Source organism: Fundulus heteroclitus, unplaced genomic scaffold (genome assembly GCF_011125445.2).
Source record: "Fundulus heteroclitus isolate FHET01 unplaced genomic scaffold, MU-UCD_Fhet_4.1 scaffold_59, whole genome shotgun sequence".
Lineage (NCBI taxonomy): Eukaryota > Metazoa > Chordata > Actinopteri > Cyprinodontiformes > Fundulidae > Fundulus > Fundulus heteroclitus.
Genome location: NW_023397022.1, coordinates 1,567,048 through 1,580,069, shown reverse-complemented (window position 1 = coordinate 1,580,069; position 13,022 = coordinate 1,567,048). Strand labels below are relative to the sequence as shown.

At 40.3% G+C, this 13,022-nt stretch overlaps 1 long non-coding RNA gene across 1 annotated transcript; it reads left to right on the top strand.

Annotated features, from left to right (window-relative positions):
• The first annotated feature begins 2,536 nt into the window (after positions 1-2,536).
• Positions 2,537-4,218, top strand: LOC118561271. Its single transcript, XR_004929908.1, has 2 exons — positions 2,537-2,808; positions 3,125-4,218. It is a non-coding gene; the product is annotated as an uncharacterized LOC118561271 (long non-coding RNA).
• The last annotated feature ends 8,804 nt before the right edge of the window (positions 4,219-13,022 follow it).

Sequence of the window (13,022 nt, the reverse complement as noted above, 5' to 3'; positions counted from 1 at the left end):
AGAATACGGCGCAGATGTCTCATGTTGAATAGCATTTTTACTCAATAAAGACTGATAATCTCTTGACATGAACTCAGTGCCGTTATCTGATCTAATGCACTTTACTTTTCCATAGGGGGCTACATCTGCAATAAACCTTTCAGTAGCTCGGACTGTGTCACTTTTAGCTTCTAGAAAATAGACAAATATTGCACTTGAAAAATCGTCAGTAAAGTGAATACCTAAATCCTTCTTTTGCAGCAGGCTCAATAGGGCCAGCTAAATCTGTGTGCACTAGCTCAAGGGCCGTTTTAGCTTTTGCATCAGCTTGTCTATTTCTACTCTGGGTAAATTTCCCTTTAATACATATTTCACAGTCTAGTCTAGTTGTATCAACCTTCCCTTTAATTTTCATACCTTTCACAACATTTTCTAGTTTTAATACATCTTGAAAATTACAGTGACCTAAAATCCTGTGTCACTCTTGAATGTCATAGCAACCCAAAACTTTATCATCCTCTTTATCAGCAAAGTCATTTTCATCGAGAACATCAAGGAAATAAAGTCTATTGTACACGCTGATGTCAAACCTGGTTCCATCCTTGCAGATGAGTTGATCAGGTCCTTGTTGAAAGTTGTCCGAGGCTTCCTTTGCCGTCGCTGCTTTAACAGAGAAGATGCTCTGGGGGTAGGTGGGGATGTACAGCGCCCTCGTTATCGGCACCTTCACGTTCCGTCCCTCGGTGTCTCGCAGCCACACCTCTGCATCGCCTCTCTTCTGTGCCACGCCACTTGTCCTCGTCCCATCAGCAAGCTCCACCAAGTGTTCCTCCGGTCGGAAGGCATCATCAAACTTTTTAAACTTGTTCAGGTCATTAATTATGTGAGACGTTGCACAGGTGTCCACCATCAGTCCTCTTTGTTTCAAGCCGCTGATCTGGCTGTCGCTCATCTTGAAAACAAACGAGTGATCATCCCCTTCGATAGCCTGTTTCACACTTTCTTTCTTCGACAGTTACTCTCTTTATGACTGGAGTTTTTACAGAAACTGCACCATTGTCTCTGTCCTTTATAATTCGACGGACATTGTCGCACTTTGTGTCCCTTCTGGCCACAGCTGTAACATGTAAACTCTGGGTTTGCTTTTTGTCTCTGCATCCCTTTGCTTGAGAATCCACTGGCTGTCATCACATTATCTTCATCCATGTTAACTTTTAACTTTTCAGTGCTTTCATAATTTCTCAACTTAACTTTGAAGTCACCAAAGGTTAATTTGTCATCATCACTTTGAGTTATGTGAACAACAAATGGCTTAAATGGTTCAGGCAAACCTTCCAAAGTCATGGCTATCAACAGCCCATCACTCAGCATCTCTCCAGCATTTCTTAGCGCTGTAATGGCAGTTTCAGCCCGAATAATGTAGTCTGTGACAGTCTCGCTGGCAGCTTTCTGGAGGGATGTCAGTTCTGTGTAGAGGCTAATTACCGCGGCTTTCCTTTGCCCGCATAATGGTCTCTCAGGATCTGCAACGCCCTCCTGCCGTCATCTGCCGCCTCTCTCATAACCAGAGACAAGCTCTTGTCATCTAGACACTGGATCAGCTCGGCGTAGGCTTCCTCGTTTTTATCCGAGTCGTCATCTTCATCGGCGTCTGCATTCGGCTCCACCTTACGCAGTATTGTTTCTTTCAAGCCATGCAGCCGGAGATGTCCCAGAAACTTTGCCTCCCACAGTTCATAATTTCTTTCATCTCCACCATGCACAATCTTTGCCATCAACTTCCCATCTCCCTCCTGGGCCCATAACCTGTTGGCGCTGTCATCATAAGGGGAGGGAACAGTCGTAGAATAACAGCACATGACTACATCAAGTTGTTTCCACGAGCGACACGTCACACGCCACCACTTTATTTTACTTCACACAGCAACATTGCGCATGGTCCACAATTTATAGTCACACACATTAATGACGTCATTGAAGAGCATTCATTAGAATACACATGTCAACAGGCAGTGTTGGGTAAGTTACTTTAAAAATGTAATCCGTTACAGTTACAAATTACTTTGTTTAAAATGTAATTGTAGTGTAACTTTTTCAATAACTTTTAAAAAGTAATGTAACTAATTACTTTGATTACGTTTTGATTACTTTAAGGTTTTAATTAGTATTGACCCATGTTCAACATTTAATTTTTGAGAACTGAATGTGAACCTTAAAAAAGCGGAATTGGGAATTGACACTTGTATGACTCTATTCCTGTATATCCATCAGTAGTTAAAGGACAAGAGTCAGCAAATGCAAATTCTGCCCTGTAAAACAATGACAGCACAATAGACCTTTTTCACACTTCCGGGTTTTAAAGCGGATGTGGGGTTTGACAACTTCCGGTGGCTATAGCCTTAGCATAAAAGTCTAAGAAAATGGCTCAGTCTCGGCGCAGTTGTTTTTGTTCTGTACCTGGTTGTTCATGTGGGGCAAGAAAACAGCCATATCTGTCCTATTATGCATTCCCGACGGACCCAGACCAACGGAGGGAGTGGATCCACGCGACCCGAAGAGATGAAGGTCCCAACTTTTGCATAAAGACAGGGAGCACTTTTGTATGTAGCCGACACTTCACACTGGAGGATTTTGTTAGCGAATCCCCCACCAGCCGCCTTAAAAGTGGAGCTGTTCCTTCCCTTTTCACCTGGAATAACTTTACTGCACCAGCAACAAGAGAGTCTGCTTTCGAGAGGGCTAAGAAACGCCAGTTTGTCCTCTCTCAGAAAGCTAGCCAGGCTGAAAATGCTACTGTGGACCATGATTATGTGGCACATCCACCTGCAGGTAAACATCAAATTAAGATACTACGTTGTATACATTTGGCATGTAAGATAATTTCAGTCAAATATAACTATTGCTATAATTTTATTATTATGTTTACATAATTAAATAATTGCTAATTGACTATGTGGTAGTTATGTATTTTGTGCTAAATAACTACCACAAAAATGTGGTAGTTATGTAGCATTTTTTGTGGAGATTATGTATATACATACGTGCTCCAACTCACATGTATTGATCTTCACATAAGTAATGTTAAATTTATATAATTAAAACTTCTCGCCAACCGCATTTTTTATTTTATTTTACGGTTTTACAGCTGAACTTGATGAAGCTCTGGATTACATCAAGGAGTTCGAGGCCAGACTTCAAAAAGTGGATTTGTCTACCACACATTTTAGCCGCTACTGTGCCTCGGATGACCAGATCCGATTCTACACCAAATTTCCATCTGATTGTGTGTTCCGGATCTTCTGGGAGTCCATTGCACCCTCTGCATCACACCTGGTGTACTAGACCAGAGCACAGAAGCTTGGAGAGGAAGCCTGTGCTGAAGCCAGCCCTGCCCGCTGCATGCCTCTGATCGATGAGTTCCTGATGTACTCATTCAGGGTAGCAGTGGGCATGAAGGAGCAGCTCATTGCTGACATGTTTCAAGTCAGCATAGCTACTGTCAGCCGAGTGACCATCACTTGGGCCAACTACCTCTTCACTGTGTTCTCTTCCATCAACCTGTGGATTAGTCGTGAGAAGGTAAAAGCCAGTATGCCTCAGAGATTTCTGAAGTTCTCTCCAAATGTCCGTGTCATCTTGGACTGCACAGAAGTTGCTCTGGAGACGCCATCATCCCTCACCTTACAGTCTGAAACGTTCTCAGCCTACAAGAACCACACCACTCTGAAAGGGCTGATCAGAGTTGCTCCCTGTGGGTTGGTGACATTTATTTGACCATTGTACACAGGCTGCATCTCAGACAAAGAAATAACAAAGGTCAGTGGAATCCTTCCTCTGCTTGAGCTGGGAGATGAAGTCATGGCAGATAAAGGATTCCTCATTGAAGACCTCCTTCAAGAAGTTGGAGCCAAACTCATCCTTCCACCATTCAGACATCCTGGCCAGTTCAGCAAGAAAGAGACAGAGGAGACCCAGACTATTGCTCGCCTGCGGATCATTGTAGAGCGAGCAATCGCTAGAGTAACGTGCTACCACATCTGGAATTCTCCGGTGCCTCTCACTTTAATAGGAACTGTCAATCAAATCTGGCACAACTGTTGTGTTTTGGCTAATTATCAAGGCACATTTTGTGTTGCTGACTAAATTATTTCTGTATTTTAATTGTTGTAGTGCTATGCAAAAAGTTATTTAAATGACAAGACTAAAAAAAGATATTCAATAAAACACACTTGAGCAGCATACTGTACTTCTTTTGGTATTTTCTTGTTTAAGTGGAATTGCAAGGAAAACAAATCAAGTACAATTTACAATATCTAAAAACAAAAAACCCTTAACTATTTCATATCTTATAATTGTACACCATACTGATTTAAATTATCCTGCAAATTAATATTTATCAAATCTAAACAACAATAGTTGCAAATACTTAAGACAACCTTAAGAAGAAGCAACTTTAAAACAAAGGTTACAAGACAACTGCAGTTAAAACAATTTTTTTTTAAATTATGCAACTGCCTTTTAAAGGAATTTGCACATCTGTTGATGTGTCATTAATACCATATATTTACAGTGATTCACACACCCTGAGATTAAGTATTTGAAATGCAAAGGAACAAAAGGGTCATTGTCATGAACACATCAATGAAGGTGTTAAAGTAAAATAAGTCTAGTTTAGATTTAATTTGATCAATGGAAGACTCATCACGCCACACCCGCTCAACAGTTATTGTTGTTAGCGTGTCCGTGACAAAGTCGCACCATTCCAATCCGGTGATTGCCAGCTGACCCTGTACCTGCCAGTAATATGCATGTGAACGCCTCAAGATAGCATGGCCATCTTGAACCTTGAGGTGAGCAACCTGACACACATCATTCTTTGTGCTGCTTTTTACCTCAACCAGTCCAAACGGGGGTGATTCTGACGGATCATACACCTTGCCATCTGGAGTTGCACCAATATATGAGGTCTCAGGGCGAACAATGAATCCCACAGGGAGCACATTGACCTTCAACATCTCAGCATAGTTTGCCAGCACCTCAGACTCCATCTGCAGACCACGCTTCATGGCTGCAGTTTGTCTAGTTGACCCCCTGATCATCCGAGATGCCAGTGCCGTGGCAGCAGACTCCTCCTCTGCACTTCCTCTGCAAGCATCACGGAAACGGCTAGCAGTAAGTCTTGGCTGTCGAAGATGTACCCATGCAGGACATTTGGACTGCTCTCTTGTTCTGGCCTCTATTTCATAAGACATTTCCAGGGACACTTGCAGAGACTGAAGATGCATAAGTTGACCGAGTGTGGGCACAAAACACATATTCGGAAAACTATGCAGCATCAAAGGAAGAGAAGGGAAGTCTGGAGCCATGTGGTGCAGAATAATACTACCAGAGGACTTCTCAGGTGGGCACTGATAAGACATAGGTGAGCCCTGTGGCACAGGCCCAAATGTGGAAGGAACCAGCTCCAAATTAGAAAGACCATCTAGGACAAGAGTGATAAGTGGTGGGGACTCCAGCTGCCGTAGTTTTTCTCCTGATGCCAGAATGTCGGGATCTGGAAGCAGTCCTACAAATATCAGAAACAAAATAATAATAATCATACTAACTTTTGACAAAGGAAACATAGGTACAAAAAACTAAATCCCCATAGTTTTGGGCTTCCGCACCACCATGTCGCTGACAGGTTCAGGATGTATCCCCTTACAAGAAATAGACAACAAGATATGTCAAATTAAAGAAGAAATAAAGGGATGGGTGAGCAATTTGTTATGACATAATGGGACTGATTTGGCAGTTTAGACTTTTACCCAACTTGCAAATAAAACTAAATGATAGCAGTTGGGCCAGTATTTTTTTCACTACCTAAAAAAAATGTCCAACAAATTATGATAAATTATATTTGACACAAGTAATATTAATAGTACAACAAATTTTATATGGTACTTATAAAATACAGGTGGTAAAGAAACAGAAATGGCTGCGCGACATAATCAAAGGAGAAATAAATTGTTTACATAACTATAGTACTGTTATTTTAAGTATATATATATATATATATATATATATATATATATATATATATATATATATATATATATATATATATATATATATATATATATATATATATATATATATATATATATATATATATATATATATATATATATATATATAAAAATCAGTATATTTAATTTAGTTTATGTAATATATTTAGCATATAGGCCAGTGCAGCAGGAACATTTGGCAGCTGGAGTTGGGAGTAGTGTGCAGTCTGGTAAAGAAGTACAACTACATGATTGCAAAAACATTTACCAGCTGCACAGCTACAGGAATAATCCAGCAATTCTGCCTTTTCTTTTCCAACACCCAGTGATATCTAAAACAGAGAAGTGTTTTAGCAACAAATTTGTACATCAATACATTTAGCATGTTTAGCTTTAAACACGTAATATATTCTAGTTTGAAGGTAAGGTTCAACAACAGCAGAAAGAAAACACAGATTATGTTGCAACCGCAACAGAAACATAAAACATATAGTAACCACTTAACAGGAAAATGTTGCGCTTCTGCGTTACATTAACGCACAGTCTACAGAATGTATATTATTTCTGTATATATATTGATTTTATTCAATTTTACTTTATTTTATTGTATTCTTATTTCTGTCTGCACCATCATCACCAAGTCAAATTCCTTGTATGTGCAAACCTACTTGGCGATTAAACTTGATTCTGATTCTGATTCTGATTCTGAAAGTGGTGGTCAACAACACACAAATAGCGCAGTGAGCTTCCCTACTGGTCCACTTGTCACTCTGTGTAGTGTTACAAAATTCTAAGTTAGCCTTTGAACATAACCACTGTGGAATGTATTAACTTTGATTCATTTTTTAGTACACATTTATGAAGGTATAACATGCTTTTAATGTGCAATATATTTGCTTTGAGGCCTGTCTGTTTGTTAGAAGAATAGAATGTGAATAGATAAGGTTAAATGAGCTGTGCACGAGCCAAAGTATCAGGAGAGAGTTTCAAGGCCAGTCCTAGGCAGTGGGAAAGAACAGAAACTCTGGTTCACATGCAGCTGGAGGCAAACAACGAGAAGATAGTTATTAGGGAGTAAGATAGCAAAAGGATGTGTGCGTCATTCATTGTGTGACCTTGTATAATCTGTGTTCTAACTTTAATAAAAACTAGCCTGAGCGGGAGAGAGAGCGAGAGTTGTTGCCCGCAGTCGGCAGGTGTATCATCTCTCCTCTTTGCAAAGGTGAAATGGAATTCTGCGTCCATCGCTGAGTTATTATTTTAAAAGTCCTGCACAACGAATTAACGATGTGACAGACTTAGACATGACGGCTTCAGCACCACCAACACTACTGAGAAGTGAACCGGATTTGATGGGTTACCACAGCAGAGCGCTGAATTTTCGGTTTCCCTTCGCATTTATAGGTAACCAGTAGAGGACGCTAAAAACCACCCGTCACAGGACAATTATAAAACATATTTTAGCAATAATTTCATCTGTATATCCAATACCTGTAACATATATGTGACACATCCAAGACCCAAACAAAATCAATTAACTGATTAAACAAATTACTAACAAATAATTGTATTCCAAACAACAAAATTTAAACAAAAATTTTTAAACAAAAAATAAGCAAATAAATCAAAATGAACTAAATAATCTATAATTTAAAATGTAACAAAAATAGAGAAATTGCTCCTACAGCAAGTTTGAATTTTGTTGGTGGACAAAAATACAGAAATATAACATTCTAATCAAAAATACAAGTTGAACAGCTACTGACGTCACTTCCTGTTTGCGGTAAGGCGTATTGTATCACTTCCTGTTTTCACTGCGTGAGCAACGGTTTGTTGCTCCAGATTCTCTCGCTTTTATCTTTAATCTCTTTGCTGTAACATCTGTTTCTAACACATAAGCACTTTTAAAACATTTTCTGTTGCTGCACATCACGCTTGGGAACTCCTCGTGTTTCACGGTTTGCTCTCTTGGCGTGGTAGAAGGGCGCTAGCCTAGCTTTAGCCTAGCCTAGCTTTAGTTTCACAATGGCTTCCTCTCCTACTATTACTTCAGCTTCTCCGTCTCTGACTAAGTCTCCCCTTATCTCCTGCTCTCTGTGTCAGATGTTTAGCTATTCCTCTGCCTCCTTTAGTGATAATGGTACTTGTAATAAATGTAGTGTTTTTGTAGCTTTGGAGGCGAGGGTGTCAGAATTAGAGTCCCGGCTCCGTGCTATGGAAAGACCAGCTGATAGCCGCCCCTCTGCTAGCGCGGAGCCACATAGACCTAGCGTTAGTTCACTTAGTGGTCCTCCAGAAGCACCCGAGCAGCCGGGTAAGCAGGCCGGCTGGGTGACAGTTCGTAGGAAGCATAGCTCTAGATTTCAGCCCCCAGTTCACCACCAACCCGTCTGCGTTTCAAATAAATTTTCCCCACTCAGCGACACACCCGCTGAGAAGCCGATCCTGGTTATTGGGAGCTCAATAGTCAGAAACGTGGCACTAGAGACACCAGGGACCATAGTTAAATGCCTGCCAGGGGCCAGAACGGGCGACATAGAATCTTACCTAAAACTGCTGGCTAAGGATAAGCGTAAATACAGTAAGATTGTTATTCACGCTGGCGGTAATGACACCCGATCACGCCGATCGGAGGTCACTAAAGTTGGTGTTGCTTCGGTGTGTGAGTTTGCTAAAGCAATGTCGGACTCCGTAATTTTCTCTGGTCCCCTGCCTGATTTGACCAGTGATGACATGTTTAGCCGCATGTCATCATTCAACCGCTGGTTGTCTAGGTGGTGTCCTGAAAACGACGTGGGCTACACTGATAACTGGAGAACTTTCTGGGGAAAACCTGGTCTGATCCGGAGAGACGGCATCCATCCTACTTTGGATGGTGCAGCTCTTCTTTCTAGAAATCTGGCCGGATTTATTAGTCCTCCTAAATGCTGACAATCCAGGGTCCAGACCAGGAAGCAGAGCCGTAGTTTAACACACCTCTCTGCAGCTTCTGTACTGTTACCCATCCATTATCCTATTGAGACGGTGTCTTTCCCACGGCCAAAACTTAACAGATCAAAAACTTATCTAAAAGGAACAAATCATAAAAACCTAATAAAAATCAATACGGTTCACCTTGAACCTAAAAATAAAACAATTAAATGTGGTCTATTAAATATAAGGTCTCTCCCTCCAAAGACTTTGTTAGTTAACGAATTGATTTCTGATAAACAGATTGATTTGTTTTGTCTCACAGAAACCTGGCTACAAGAGGACTACGTTAGTATAAATGAGTCAACTCCCTCCAATTATTCAAATTTCCACATTCCCAGATCTGTGGGAAGAGGAGGAGGAGTGGCAACTATCTTTCAGTCTGATTTATTAATTAGTCCCAGGCCAATTAATAACTACAGTTCTTTTGAACATTTAACCCTCAGTTTCCCTCATCCAAGCTGCAAAGCAATAAAACCTCTTCTGTTTGTTGTTTTGTATCGTCCACCAGGCCCTTACACTCAGTTTTTGGATGAGTTGTCAGATTTCTTATCTGATTTGGTGTTAAATACTGATAAGGCTATTATAGTGGGTGATTTTAACATCCATGTTGACACAGAATGTGATAACCTTAGTGTAGCCTTTAAAACTATCCTAGATTCAATTGGTTTTGCTCAAAATGTGCATAAACCGACGCACTCTAGGCTCCATACTTTAGACCTTGTGCTGACGTATGGCATTGATTGTGAAGAATTAACAGTATTTCCTCACAACCCTGTCCTATCTGATCATTTTTTAATAACATTTGAGTTTAATCTAACTGAGTTCTCCACCCCCAAAAGAGGGTTCCATTATAGTAGATCTTTATCGGATAATGCTGTATCAAAACTTAAAGAGTCTGTCCCCTTTTTAATATCCTCCGTATTGCAGAAATGCCCTGCAGATAGCAGCAATGTTGTTTCTTCCAATTCACAAATAGATGTCTTTGTAAACGGTATGACTTCGTCATTGCGTTCTGCATTAGACAATGTAGCTCCCTTGAAAAAGAAGGTGATTATTCACAGGAAGCTGGCTCCTTGGTTTAATTCAGAGCTGCGTTCCTTGAAGCACAATGTTAGGAAATTGGAGAGAAAATGGCGCTCTACACACCAAGAGGAATCCTACCTAATCTGGAAGAACAGTCTATTGTTGTATAACAAGACCCTTCGCAGAGCTAGAGCAGCATATTTTTCATCATTAATTGAGGAGAATAAGAATAATCCTAGATTTCTCTTCAGTACAGTTGCCAAACTTACTCAGAGCCACAGCTCTGTTGATCCATCCATTCCCTTAGCTCTTAGCAGTAATGATTTTATGGGATTCTTCATAAATAAAATTGATTCCATTAAAAATAAAATAATTGGCATCCTCCCAAACATGATTACCTCATCCTCAGTAAGTGAGGCAGCATTGGAGGAATCCTTAGAACCTGCGCAGTGTCTGAACTGTTTAAAAGCAGTAGAGCTTTCTGAGCTATCTAAAATTTTAGCTTCATCTAAACCTTCTACCTGTATGTTAGACCCAATCCCAACCAAGTTGTTTAAGGAGGTATTCCCTCTGATCAGTGGTCCTATTTTAGACATGATTAATGTATCCTTGGTAAATGGATATGTACCACAGGCTTTTAAAGTAGCTGTTATTAAACCTTTACTTAAGAAACCATCTCTTGATCAAGATGAGTTAGTAAATTACAGACCTATATCTAATCTTCTTTTCTTATCTAAAATTCTTGAGAAAGTAGTTGCTAATCAACTATGTGAACATTTACAAAGTAATGACCTACTTGAGGAGTTTCAGTCAGGCTTCAGAGCTCATCATAGCACTGAAACAGCTCTGGTGAAGGTCACTAATGATATTCTCATGGCCTCAGATAATGGACTTGTGTCTATACTTGTCCTGTTAGATCTCAGTGCTGCATTTGATACAGTTGATCACAATATTCTCCTACAAAGACTTGAGCATACTGTAGGGATTAAGGGAAAAGCATTAGGCTGGTTTAAATCTTATCTGTCGGACAGATTCCAGTTTGTTCATGTTAATAATAAATCTTCCTCAAACTCTAGGGTCACTTGTGGAGTACCACAGGGTTCAGTCCTTGGACCAATTCTATTTACTATATATATGCTTCCGATTGGCAAAATTATCAGACAGCATGGGATTAATTTCCACTGTTATGCTGATGACACTCAGCTATATTTATCCATAAATCCTGATGAATCCAATCAGTTACTTCGACTGCAGTCATGTCTTGATGACATCAAAAGCTGGATGACTTTAAATTTCCTGCATTTAAATTCTGACAAGACAGAAGTTGTAATCTTTGGGCCAGAGTCTTCAAAAAATAAAGTTCTTAATCAATCCCTTAATCTGGATGGCATTAACTTGGCCTCTGGTAATAAAGTTAAAAATCTTGGTGTTGTTTTCGACCAAGACATGTCATTTAAATCCCATATTAAACAGGTTTCCAGAGTTTCCTTTTTTCACCTCCGGAATATCGCCAAAATTAGAAACATTCTGTCCAGGAGTGATGCTGAAAAACTAGTCCATGCATTTGTTACTTCAAGGCTGGACTATTGTAATTCTTTACTATCAGGAAGTCCACAAAATGCAGTTCGAAGTCTTCAGCTGATTCAAAATGCTGCGGCAAGAGTTCTGATGAAAATCAACAAGAGGGATCATATTTCTCCAATTTTAGCTTCCCTTCATTGGCTTCCTGTTAAATCAAGAATAGAATTTAAAATTCTCCTTCTAACGTATAAAGCCCTTAATAATCAAGCTCCACCATATATCAGAGCTCTGATTACCCCGTATGTTCCTAACAGAGCACTTCGCTCTCAGACTGCAGGTCTGCTGCTGGTTCCTAGAGTCTCTAAAAGTAGAATGGGAGGCAGATCCTTTAGCTATCAGGCTCCTCTCCTGTGGAACCAACTCCCAGTTTTGGTCCGTGAGGCAGACACCCTATCTATTTTTAAGACTAATGTTAAAACTTTCCTTTTTGACAAAGCTTATAGTTAGAGTGGCTCATACCCTGAGCTATCTCTATAGTTGTGCTGTGATAGGCCTAGGCTGCTGGAGGACATCAGGGTCTAATTTTCTCACTCTACTGATTTCTACTGTTCTTCAGTTTTGCATTGTATTACATTGAAATGACTGTCGTCATTTCAGCTTTTAACTTTTTGCTCTCTCTCTTTTTCTTCATAGTAGGTACACCTGGTCTGGCGTTCTGTTAACTGTGACATCATCCAGAGAAGACAGCTCACCCGCTACTACCATCTAATGTAGAACAGATTACTAGATCAGTGTGTGCTTCTGTGCTTGTTTGTCTGTCTTGTTGTGTCTCTGTTCTGTCTTCTGTAACCCCAGTCGGTCGAGGCAGATGACCGTTCATACTGAGCCCGGTTCTGCCGGAGGTTTTTCCTTCCCGTTAATGGGTGGTTTTTCTTCCCACTGTCGCTTCATGCTTGCTCAGTATGAGGGATTGCAGCAAAGCCATGTACAATGCAGACGACTCTCCCTGTGGCTCTACGGTTCCCCAGGAGTGACTGCTGCTTGTCGGGACTTTGATGCAATCAACTGGTTTCCTTATATAGGACATTTTTGACCAATCTGTATAATCTGACCCAATCTGTATAATATGATTGAACTTGACTTTGTAAAGTGCCTTGAGATGACATGTTTCATGATTTGGCGCTATATAAATAAAATTGAATTGAATTGAATTGAAATACAAACAATATCTGTTCATCTTAATTGTGAAAAGTTATCCCTCGAGCCCTGATGTCAATAGTCCGTCGATTCAAACAAAAAAACACCGCACTGTGCTGAGTCTGTTCACCTTAAACCATCAAGTTGGGATAGCAGATTGACCGCCCCAAGATGGCGGCCGTTATTTCTGCGCCGCGACAGTCAATGCGGGGTCTACTCATATAATGTCTATGGTCTCATCTCGTCACCAAAATTGGAGTGGTTGAAAATTACAGGAGCTAT